The sequence below is a fragment of the Lepisma saccharinum genome, chromosome 13 (assembly GCF_977018435.1).
Source record: "Lepisma saccharinum chromosome 13, izLepSacc3.1, whole genome shotgun sequence".
NCBI lineage: Eukaryota > Metazoa > Arthropoda > Insecta > Zygentoma > Lepismatidae > Lepisma > Lepisma saccharinum.
The window spans coordinates 58,630,387-58,643,644 of NC_139241.1; the positions used below are offsets into that span (position 1 = coordinate 58,630,387).

At 39.7% G+C, this 13,258-nt stretch overlaps 1 protein-coding gene across 4 annotated transcripts in view; it reads left to right on the forward strand.

Moving 5' to 3' along the window:
• Positions 1-13,258, forward strand: part of LOC145997324 (uncharacterized) — a 90,797-nt gene that overhangs the window by 38,976 nt on the left and 38,563 nt on the right. The window contains exon 1 of one of the 4 annotated variants that reach the window (XM_083134241.1): positions 1,218-1,386. The exons of the other annotated variants lie outside the window; for them this stretch is intronic. The gene's annotated coding sequence lies outside the window, so the exon portion shown is untranslated. Of the gene's footprint in view, positions 1-1,217; positions 1,387-13,258 lie in introns of those variants that run through there. 4 annotated transcript variants of the gene reach the window in all.

The window sequence follows — 13,258 nt, forward strand, 5'->3', positions numbered from 1 at the left end:
TTATCTTCACACATCAGCAAGTGATACCCAGTATAATTTCCTTTTAATTCCACGGCGCCCTTTGCTAAGTTATCACCTTTCGCCATGTTGTTTACATAGATTACGTAATCTACGTGTATAAAATTGTCTACGAGTAGAATGTAGACTATCGTTGTTTACGCGTAGACGCACATCACTGGATCAAACCAAGAATCTTAACCATTATGCTTGGGTGATGTAGTTTTGTCATTCATTCATCCTCACTGGTAAGCACTCGCCCTTGGCAGATAACTTGATGGTAATTAGCGAGAGGTTACTTTTCACACATGGAAATGGCACAACACTAAGAATTTGGTTTATATCTTCTAGTATAGATCAACATGGTTAAAGAAGGATGTTACCTGTCTATTCGATGATGAATAGTTCCTCTTAGAATTGCGCTATGCAGGCTCGATCAAGTTCCCCGATGTTTCTCGTTCCTCGATCCAAAGCAAAAGACCTCACGTCGTCCGTTACACTCTAACTTATCCTTTCTTCCACCACCTGGTTATTGCTCCCTAATACCAGTTGATCAGCAACTTACTTTCAATCAACCAGGAAGATTGATTTGATACTGACTTTGCATTCTTTGAATGCTTGAGAGAGTAACGGCCGACGAAGGAGGTTATTGCTTTTGGCTTGCTACTTTTCTCTAATCAGGGGAACCTGTTACAATACCTCCCATGGGAATAAATTTCCAAAATTGAAATTTATATTCGAAATACCCATGTTGATCTATCCTTAGAAGTTGGAGTTTTTTTATTAAAACGTAGAAAATAAAATAAAATAAACCATTTTTTCCCTGCCAAAACCCAAAAATTAACAGAATTAAAATTGTATGAACACATCAAGTGCAGATGCGGTAATAGGTCATAAGTAATTTGTTAAGTCTTAACTGTTTATGTAACTGGCCGTAAGAAAAACAAATAACAAGCTCGCATCTTTGCTGAGTAAGAAAAAATATATAACACAGTTCTTAACTTGCACTTTGATACTCGCTCACATAATCATGCATGAAATAAGCGTACCGCCCCTTTCGCAATGGCCGCTGATGAGTGACATACGAAAACATTGACGTAATTGACATAATATGTCAAGGGTGTGGCCAAGCAAGGGCGTGATCACGTGTGTATTCCGTCAACACAAAATAGACTAATACGTTGTGCATGGTCACTTGAGTTATGTACAGTAATTACGTAACATTGAAGTATGTGGATAATAAATATACTTGCACTGTAGTTTTTCTTGTGTTATAGTGTAATGCACACACGTTCACTGAGTGATAAATATTAATCACTGGCGTAATTGCTGAGAAGGTGTGCGTTGAACAGGATAAATTTTGGAGCACTGTGATGTTCAATAGTGCATGTGAGTATTGTTTCTTTTCCAATATTTCTTTGTAAACACACACACATACTCTTGTGGATGATAATTCCAGTGAAACTCAATCTATGTGAGAAAATTTTGCACACACTGATTTCCGTTGCAACATTTTCTTCCTAAAAAGTAAGGAAGAAGAAGAGAAAACGGTCAATGAAACTGGTAAGCACTTGCAAAATATAAATGTTGTCATACTGCACGTTCACTTAAACTGTATCAAATGCACTGTTAATAGACATTGTTCTGTGCATTCTTTGAGAAGTGAACAATTCCTGATGTTTTCTCACTTGGTACACTCCTATGCACTAATCGTTGAAGGAAGGTTTCACATACTGGAAAATTACTTTTCAAAACTGTCTTGCATGGAAACTTGTGTAATTGGATGTGATTTATTGACTTTATCACATCGATGCACTTCTAGAAGCGTTGGGACATGACCATTTTAGGAGGGATCATGTATTGAAATTCTAGAACAATGGGTATGAAGTATGTGGAACTAAGGTTCATTGCCGATTAGTCTCCTCTTTTGTGGCTTTTGAATTGAATATCTACATAGGCTTGTAAATATTTAATACATTACACGTAAGGTAATCTGGGACGTGTAAATTGCACTGTTTAATGGCGTAATGTGACCTTAATTAGGACGGGTCGACGCAATTTCTGGAACACACTGTATGTAATTTATAGAACAAAATCACAGTTGTTCATTCTCTTCTGCTTTCTTCTTTCTTCTGTTCTCCTTTTCTTATTCTTATTTTCTTTCTATTAGTCCTTTCTTCCTTTTTTCTTATTATTCTTCTTTTCTTCTTATATACTGGTACAGTATAAACTTAAAACTTAGTCCGTTGTGGGGATTTTCTTTGTGTGGAGAATTGTGGAGAATTTTGTTGCTGGAACTTGGTAACTCCGGCGACTTTCGTCGTGAACAAAAGGGAAGGAATTGCGGGATTCTTCCGTTGAAATTGGGGTATTTTGTTGCAACTGCTGGCTCACATGGCTGTTGCATGCTGTTTTCCTGGGGAGCTAAACCATCGGGATGCGTGCGGATTCGCGTTCGAATCCCGTTCTCCTTGCTGGTGATTGGCCAAACTGCTGCATGTTGATTCCCCAATAGATACGCTGGGAAAATCCTTCTCCTGTTGATAGCTCTTGACTGGTGTGATGAATAGACAGACTTAGGTAAAGGATAAAGTATAATTTCGTAGACAGGAAATGAGGAAAGGGGTGTTGATCTAGACTTATTAACACAAATAACAAAATTCCAATGCTGTGCCGTACCTTGTGTGAACATTTATAATTTACCATGAAAATACAAAATTAAAAAGGACTAATAACTATTAGAATAATAAAATATATGAATAAGCTTATGATAAATCAGTTTTGTCACATTTATGTGAAAATTCATAAAGAATACCAATGAAATAGGTATTAAAATTATCGAAACTATTACAATGTTTCCCTCATGCTATAAGAAATGTCTTGTTGTCAATAGAAAGATGAGTATACCTTGAAATTGAATTTATTTAGTAACATGCCTAAAGGTGATAATTTGTGATCTTTAAAACATCGTAACAATTAGTCACGGTGCCTATTTGTGACGGTTCACTTCTGGTCCAAATACATGTGATAATACGTATCGATTACCCCGATGCATGGAAGTGATGCTGTTGTGTCCTGAATTTGACTTGCTTGCTTATTTTAAAACCTTGAAATTTCAGCCACACCGTAAATTATTAAAATTGTTGAACATTTAGATGAAAATTTATTTTGATTGTTCTTAAAGTGCCCGCCAATGGACATAAAAGATATGAACTGATCATAATTTTACTTGTAAATAACATTAAAGGAAAGGGGGGGTTGCCGTCTCTGCGTGCCCCCCTTAAAAAAAATAGTCTCGAGTGATTTGTCAACTAGAGTTACTTATAGTCAACATTGTCACAAAATAATCTCTGAAATTGCCGTGGATTGTGATTGTAACGGGTTTGACCATTCGTCCGGGAGACCGAAGTCCCCAGTTCGAGGTGCCAAACTACTCTACCGCTGGTCCGTAGGTTCAGGGTTCCGCGGCCGCCCGATTGGACGGTCGTCGGTCCTTGGTTCGCGTCTCCGGTTAAGGAAACACGATTCCTGCCACCAGCTAACGGTTTAATTCCAGGTTCATGTCACCGGGTCGGTTATTTACACCTCCGGCGGTAAGCCACGTCGTGCATAAAATGGTGCTGTTATTCATTTATAGCAATAATAATAATAATAATTGTGGTAATAATAGAAAACTATAAATCTTCTGGTCAATGGAGACAAGCTATACAGCTTCAAACTCAGGACTAAAACCAAAAATATCGACCATACGAGGATATACATGTATACATACATATAAATGAATCAAAAACACCTGTAGGATAACGAATATATACGTGTATTCGGCAAATATAAACACAACAATGATAATATAACACATTACTTGTACATATCCCCTCGCTCTCATTCCATCATGCACTCACTCACACACACACACTGCAGGGGTGAACACAATATACCATTACATGATAAAATATCTAACCGCCTCTTTGGTTTATTTCCCGTGTACCTTCGAATTTGAGATTTCTATTAGTCCCTTAGGCTTGCTTTCAATGTAAATACGCGCGGCCAGCACTCTGTCACGTATGAGACGCGATTAGCTAGGCGTCATAGTTACCAAAAGTAAATAATAATTGACATTACACTTGTTGAGGCACTACTATGCAAAAGAATAAGCATACACTAAATGAATGACACAACAGGAGCACGTGAAACACGTAATTAACACGGCCTCAATTCCTGGCACTGTCACTGTGATCACACACTCACGGCAATTAACACGACGCGGTCGAAAGGTTAAAACAAAGCAAAGTTCCATAACTCGCGCAAAGTGACGCGGAGATGGTGTTCGGTCTGAATATGGCGCTAAACTGTGTCGGTCCTCTGGAGTCCAGGGGTATTTAAGTAAAACTTGAAACTTCAAAAATCAACCGCCTCGCAGTTCGTTAGCTTAGAAAAAAATGCTGGACGGTGGTCTTTCTTCCAGGCTCGTCGTCCACTTGGGTGGTTGGGGGTGAAGAAAAAAAAACAGAGCAGTCCTCACACGTGTTGCGAAAGAACTCCCCCTCGGTCGGCAGCTTGGACCTTGTTCCTTTCGCAGAACAAGTAAAAGTCACCCTTAGTGTCAAAAATTCCACAACTCGCTATTGTTTTCCTACCCTCGCCGTCTGGAACCGAAAATCCAAGAAAAGCCAAAAAGCACAACTGGCTACAGAAAGTTGTTAAAGAGTATTTACGAAATTCTAAAATACACTCACATAAACTACAAAAAGACTGGTGACAAAAGTAATTGTCACATGATTAAATCGTTCTAAAATTCCTAATTATTATTGATTTCTAAAAACATTAAATTTATCTAAAACTCGCTCAAGTTATGAAGAATAACAGAGGAAATAACCCTTGGTGTTATATATATATATATATATTCTAATATATATATTCTAATAGTGTTGTCGTTTATAAACATTCTTTCGTGCATGTATTAAGGCTCCCTTTGCGTGGACGCAAGATCTTTTCATCAGGACAATTCTCCGAATTTGAACATTAAAATTGGCAACACTTTTAAAATCTGGCACCACTGTGCCACATAAAGAATTTGCTGAATTGTGTTTTCGTTCCGTGTCTTGCTGTTGAGAAAGTACAGAGCATTCCCTGACATTCGCTACAAGTCTCGGCCGCAAGCTGTCCGGCAACAGGGCTTGTCTTTCCCGGTAAACGGGTCCGCGACAGTCGCTAGAGTCGGCTATTAAAATTACAGTTTTCACGTTGTGTACTAACCTTGACTACAGAAGGTGTTGAAAATGATGTCCCTCTGCTGCAACACATTCCTGGCATCTCCGAAGGAAATTGGCATTTACACGTGCAAGTTCGTCTACTGTAATTCTCCCGATTTCTCGTACAATACTCTCTTTTAACTCACGGATGGTGTGCGGATTGTCTTTGTATACTTTATTTCCCCATTTTTCTTTTCACTTTTATTCAGAACTGACCCTGTTACTCTAAACTTTTTTACGAGGTTTAATATAAGCGACTGTCGCGGACCCATTCACCGGGAAAGTCAAGCGCTGATGAAGGGCCGCTTGCCGCCGAGCCTCGTAGCGAATGTCAGGGAATGCTCCGTACATGTCTCCCGAGACTGAAGTTATTCGCTTGTCGTTACGTAATCCGATGCGCGGAGAGCGCAGGTTGTAAAGCTTACATTGCTAATTCCGAGACGGACCGCTGCTGCCAGACATGAAGATAATTCTGCCTTTTGAACAAAGGCAGGGTTTTCGTTCCGTGGCTGCGCCGACAATTTCCGAAGATGGCCGACGGTTCCCGAAGATCATTGCCTTTTGGCCCGCGCGAGCGGAGGATTATCGCTGGGAGGAAAAGTTTCGCGGGAGGACAAGGGGGGAGAGAGGCAAGGGGGGAAATTCGCTTCGTCGCCGCCGTGCTGAGGTTTGATTGTCGGTTGCGGATTGCTGCTTTCGGCTACACACGCAGAAATTCTAAACCTGTTTATACTCAATGCCCGTCTTTTAAATTGAAACGTTTTAAACTTTTGATTCCGGCGACGTTGCGTGTCTCGAGGCGAGTGATAAAGCTTCAAACCGGAGCCATGGTTTATTCAGTGGCGAAGCGTAGAGTTCCTAGCAGGGTAGGCACAGAAGTGCGATAATTTCCATTAGTTGCTTAAATCTGTAAAAAGAAAGGGAGGGGGGGGGGGGGCTATGTCATGGAGAGTGGTTCAATGTCTCTCCAGACCGCTTCTTTACTTGCCAGTGGCGTGAAGTTTTCAAAAGTGTTGTTACCGGCCATCAGCACGATAATTATGTCTTTGACGTTCTCCCCCACCCACCAGATGTCATCGATCTAGATTTTTGTTCATTTCTGTTTTTTTATTTGTTTGTATTTTTTCAACCCCTGATTTATGCACGGACCTCCAGAAAGAACTACCATTCATGAGACATCGCGAAAATCCAACGAATAGTGCTTGAGCCCTGTTGTCAATTGATCACTTTTTTCTAAATTTATTTATTTATTTTGCAATTGAGGTGAAAAGGGCTAGAAGAACCCCAGTCAGTCTGACGTTTGTGCCGTGAGACGACAGAATTCCGCACTTTCAGCGACTGTCAGTTTGGTATGTTCTATTGCTGCCAACTTAGATTTTGTAGCAAGACTTCCTCGCACCGAGGAAAACGCCATTGTTATCTGTTGTCTAACTAAAGGAATGGTTGTAGTTAATTCCAGTCTTGGCTTTCTAAATAAATGAATTTCTGACACCTGTATGTGCAAGTAAACATAATTTAAATTTTGGATATTTTCGTCTCATTTGTTCTGATCTATGCTAATCGTGACGATGAGAATGTATGGAGAATGAATTAAAGATGACCAGGAAACATTGACATGACCACAATTAGGTCACCTGGCTTCGTAACGTGTTAGGATGACGACTACGGGGCTTTCAAGAAAAAACATAAGTAAAGGTGACCTCTCTCATTCAGTGTGTATACTTCGCATCCTAGTTTGTTCTACCCCTTGTGTTAGTAGACACCTTTACGTGATAACAGAACATAGGATCCTTGTTTGGGACCCGGCAACACGACAGGTTACTATGTAACATATAAACAGGTTATAATAAATGTAGTTGCTTGAGAGAATAGAATCCCAATTTTAGGCGCAATTTAGCTCTTTTCTGCCAATCCAATGTGACAACACTGGCCTGTTCCGCCAGACCTGAAACAGACATGGCCCGCGCAATAACCCCATAACCCTCTTTGTCCTAAACCCAAAAAAAGTCTTCCCTTGCATTGTACTTTATTTTGCCGCCCTCTTCTCTTGTTATCCCTTCAGGGTAAACGAAACTGCCTACCTCTTCGCTTGTGTCGGCTGCATAAAAAAATATCTGCTTGTAATATTTATTCAACGACAGTGTTAACGCATTAAATAACGTTTCAACAACTTTGAATTTTTTAAAATATTTTGCTGGCACTTGCCACTGCTACTTGCAAAGGAAAATATAGTTGAAAACATTTTAGAAATGATTGTTATAAGAAGGAAACATGAAAGACCAAAAGTGGGTCCTACCTTACCGATGATTACATCTTCACTCAATTAAGAACTCGATTGTTCTTGCATTTCAGTCCAGCACTTCTTGCATAAATCTGATCGCTGCACACGACACCAATCAAAAACAAAGCTCTACCGCCACGAACCTCGCGCTCCGAGCCAAGCGCCAAGCTCCCTTCTAGTGTCGTGAGCAGGAGGCAAGTTTTCCCAGAGGGTGAACGAGCGGGAGAATCCCCGTTTACGATAAAAATAAATTATTCTATTCCCAGTGAAAGTAAAACTACTTTGTAAATATAAGGCGTAACTATCATTTTAATTTACGTAATTTGGTATGAAGACTTACTTTACAAATATAAGTTCTTTGGACTTTCTGTTTACGCTACGGTGTTGGGTGAATCGACAAGACCATCAGCACTCTGACCAGAAAACGAAGTCAGAACTACAGTACTCTGTAATTTTCAATTTCACTTACACTTGTCGATGAAAGGAAGGAAAACCTAAGTTTCGCACAAAATATGGAGAATGTACAATGAAATAGAAGTCTCTCTGCACGAACACAGGCTAATGTTTATAAAAAATGCCGGTACACCACAAATTTCCAACCCTGGCGGAAATGCAGTGTTGCTGATATGCTGTTCGTCCTAGTGGGTAACACCGCGAGGCCGGCCTCAGGAGCACGTTATAAGCATACGTACAGTACTCGTAAGATTAGGCTTCCCGCATATACGACCGTAGGACGGAATGTGAAGAGAAGAGGCCCCAGCAAATGTGCCTCACTCCGTGGAAAGTTCGTATACTGGACAGGGTTAGAATTTTTTTGTAATTATCATAAATGAAAATTCCAAACTTTTCCATTGCATTACATATGTTTTGACGAAATAAGTAAATACACCTTTAAAAGAGTAATGGCGAGGGTAGGCCCGGCCTCCTGGCCTCATAGGACGCTTCGCCACTGGGTTTATTTAAGAATTACCAGGCAGGCAGTCAATGTAGGACGAAGATGTTCTTAAGACGGGAGATTTTCTTTCAGTCTGAGAGGTCGTCATAAGTGTCGTGATTGATGAAACTAATTTTTATTGTTACTGGGGAAGAATTATTATTGCTATTCTCTCTGTTACAAGGATTACTTGGGATTTCATCGTGTGAGACGGGTGATTCCTGGCTTGGGATAGGTACTTGGGCACTTGCTATCTCGCTTGTCTGGGTGGGGGGATGGAAATCGAAGTGGTTTGCGTGTATTGTACACAGGTGCTGGGGTTGGATTCCCTTACTAAAACTTCTTCGTTCCACTGTACAAGGGGTGACAAACTGGGTTCGCTACTATTCTCGAATATGAATTGATCTGAATTTGCTCTAATAATTGCAGGTTTCTTTTTGTCCTAACTGTACAAAAGAAGGGGGAGGGGGTACATTGACATAAAGATGGGCTGAATGTTCCAGAGTTGTACCTACGTTGTCGTACAAATGTTCTACTAAAGAAAAGTCATTATTTAGGTTGGTTAAATATATGTCTTCGTTACTTTCTTTCTTTGTTAAAACAGGCCTGGTGCTTTGGCAATGAAAATAGCATGTCATCATAAATAAAATGAGGCAAAAGATGAAAATGGCTAAAATTAATCCCGTAAAGATATTATGGGGATATTTAAAAGATTCTTTTAACAATTGTAGGAAGGATAAGGCTTTAACATCTAAGAGATAACAATTTATGATTAATAAAAATCCTAAAATTTGCATTGTTACTTAGTAACTGAGCTGTTTCGCTACTAACTAAATGCTATTGCTACCGTCTCACTTTGTACTTAAACTTTACAGTTTGATGTTTAACGAGGAATTGGTACGGATTTATGGGGAGGTGAAAAACTTATTTGAGCTCGCCCATCTGAAAAGCAAAAGAAAAATTGTTCTATAATTATGCGATGATTACTAATGTCACAAAAAATGGAGAATATGTTCTCTCTTGTCATTTTTAGATATCCTTAGCATAGATGTTGGTTGCCAATAGCAAAATGTTAAACTTTTCGATTTTTGGGTCGTCATCCAAAATCGAAAATTCGTATTGTTTAAGTCTGCGATTATTGTAGCTTTTTTCTAGTATTCTTGTTTCCATGGAGAATACATTTTAAATACCTTGGCGCTTCTTCTTCTGTCCTCTTTTCATGTATACTAGAGATTTTTGTGACATAATCTTATGCTGGTGCTTTTTATACCGCTGGGGGTGTATTTCATCGCATTTAGAGTAATTTGATTACCTTTTGGTAAATTAAAGCCGTACAAAAAAAAAAAAAAGAAATTTAAGCACTTTTTATGTTATAATTTGAGACCTGTTGTTCGAGCGTTATTCTTCTTATCTTAATGAACTGCTTCTTCCTGTATATTCTCCTCTTCCTCTTCTTCTTCAACGTTCTCGTTCTCTTCGCCTGATCCGTCATCCGGGGGGTAATATTTCCTTAGGCGTTGAATCGCTATAGAGTCAATAATGGTTTAGCCTCGTTTATATTTAAACTGGATCCTGTATGTATTGGGATTTTCCTGTTCAAGGATCGTCCCTGGCCCCTTGAAAAGTCCACTGAAGCACTTAGCGGTCCCGATTCTTTGGTTGGCATCGTATATCAACAACTTGTCTCCTGGAGCGAAATGAATATTTTCCTTTTCCTGTCATAGTATTTTTTTATTTTTTTTTAAGATTCTGGTGTCTCTTCTGTAGATTTTCGGCTTCTGCTTTTCTGGCTTTTTCCAGTACTCGAAATCGAACTTTGTCTGCTACGTTCTGGCATCGGCTGTTGTTATGTAAAGCCTGTTCTCATGGTAATCTTGATTCAAAGCCGTGCAACAAGTAGAATGGAGAAAATCGCAAGTTATGATTTTTTGTGACGTTATAGCTGTATACACTTGGTTGTAAGTAGTCAGACCAATTCGTGTGATTTGAGCTAACATAGTGCTTCATCATACTTTGTAATGCACCATTATTTACCTACTGTAGGCCAAATAAGTTATGCTGTGCAACAGGGGCAAACTTGATCTTTATACCCAATTTGTCATTTAATTCCTGGAATAGTTTTGAGGTGAAACCGGATCCTCTATCCGTATATATATCACTTAAAGTACCACAGCGTAGTATTATTTCGTCGTATAAAAATCCTGCTACTGTACTAGCTGATGTATCGGCTACAGCCTTCGCTATCATGTATCGGGTGCCGAAATCTGTGGCGGCGATAATATAACGGTGGCGTAATTCTCCCGATGCTGAAAAAGGTCCTGAGAAGTCTATTGCAATGCGCTGGTATGGCCTTTGTGGCGGAAACGTACACAATTCTCCATATGGCAATCCCGTGATTCGTTTATTTTGCTGACAAGTGATGCATTTTCTTATTTTCTTTTGGATGAATCGCTTTATATCCGGGAAATACACTCTTTCTAGAGCGGTGCTGTATGTTTTGTTAAAACCTAAATGTGCTCCTCCAATTGGCGAACTGTCCATGGTTTCGATGATTTGGTCTCGCAATGATTTTGGGATACACAAGAGCTTCTTTGTACTGCCACCTAGTCTGTGCTGTCTGTACAATAGTCCGTCTTCCAACAAATAAAGATAGGTTTGTCTTTGAACCGAGAGGGGGGTTCGATCCCCTCCTCCCCATTGTCCTGGTCTTCCAAAAAACTGATTATTGGGCCGAAAAAGGAGTCCTCGCGCTGGTGTTTGGCCACATCTACAGTGTCGTCCAAAATTAGTAGGATCCTGGGTTCGGGCGGCTGTTCTTCGGTGTCGTTTTCTTGAGGCCTGTTTCCACACTCCCTGCTTAGTGGGTCCGCTATGTTCTGCGTTGTCTTCACGTGGATAGGAGTAAATGAAAACTCTTCCAGTAAAATATTCCAACTAATTAATTTCAAACTGAGATTTGTATTTGATTTAATGTATGTTATAGCTTTATTGTCTGAGTGAAGATCGAAGTGACATCCTACCAAAAAGAAACGAAAGGATTTGAAAGCGTGTAAAATTGCTGTCAATTCTTGTTCGATGACACTTAGTTCTTCTCGCTTTCACTAAGTACTCTGCTACAAAAGCAGACTAGCTGGTATTCTCCTTGTGCATTAGGCTGCATGAGCACGCCACTGACTGCATGTGGACTCGCATCCGTAAACATTTTGGTATTCTTTTCCGCACTGTAAGGAAGTAGGGCAGGAGCTGAAATTAATGCTTCTTTTAATTTTTCAAAAGTTGCTTGTTGTTCCGGGCCCCACGTGAACTCTTTGCCTTTGCCGACCAATTTCTGTAAGGGCATAGCGATGTCTGAAAGTATTTGATGTATTTCCTTACGTATGAACATAGTCCAAGGAACATTCTAATTTTCTTGGTAGTACAGTAAAACCTGTCTATCCCGGAACATGATGGTTCAGAGCAAAATTTTCCGTCTTAACAGTTTTACTTCTTATACAGGGTTGACGTTAAATACAGTATAGAAATAATGGAAATAATGGAAAGACAGATTTACATTTCGCATTACTTATAATGTAGAGTAGTAATGCATGTACGTACATGAATAAAAATGCGATACATTCATCAATTTCATCATATAATTACTCATCCCTATCTTTGCAAATTAGCCAAAAGTGGCACAAAAAGCGAAGTAAAATGGACACTCACAAACATCCATGTCCATGCCAGGATTAGAACCCCAGACCCCTGGTGTCGTAGCGCGATGTGGATAGAGGGAAAGAGAAAGATTGAAAGATGGAACAAGAGAGGTGAAGAAAGATTCAGATAAAAGTGAAGAAAAAGAAAGAAAGAGAGAGAACAAGCAAAATAGAAAGATGACGAAAGAACGGAGGAGAACTAGACAAAGTAAGGGGGAGATAAAGGTAAGAGATGAAAGAAAGAAACAGAATCGTAACAGCTATGAGTATTGTAGCGCATTCTTTCATATCGACAATGTTACCGATAAGCGAGTGGCAACAGAGGCGCGTTCCACTTACAGTATTGCATTGTTTTGTTACGAGCCAAAAAAATAAAGGAAGAAATTTCCGTCTTACTGAGAATAAAAACATCTCGTTGGTCTTTAAATGGTGTTCCGTTTCCGCGTTAAGAAGGTTTCCGCCTTAAGCAGGTCATTTTCAGGTATGGGGACTTCTTTTTACAGGTTTCCTTCTTATAGAGATTCCGGAATATGCAGTTTTTACTGTAGTTGGAGTCCTGTAGTTTTTATTGATGATATTATCTTATCTGAAATTCGATATCCCTGGTGTCCCACATTGTGGCCAAGCGCTACTACCTCGCTGTAGGCAAAACTACATTTCTCGTAATTTAACTTTAAACCTGCTTTCCGTAAGCAAATGAACATTTGTTCTAGAGTCGTCAGCATTCCTTCAAACGTGCTAGAAAATGTAAATAAGTCATCTACATAAAAGGCGAAATTATTTGTATCTAGGCCGGAACACGCGAGCTGAACACTTCATTACCGCTGGTGACGTAACATGCCCCATAGGACAGAAGTTCATGACAAATTGACCTTTGGATGGTATGGTGAAAGCGGTATACTGCTTGGAATCGTCAAATAATGGTATCTGAAAATAGCCCGATTTTAAATCTGCCGTACAGTAATACCGTTTGCACCCATATTGTGAAGAATTTCGGCAATATTCGGTAACGCTATGGCATCGAACACAGACATTGCATTAAGAGCCCTAAGGTCCTGCACCATTCTATATTTACCGTTCTTCTTAACAAGTATGATGGGAG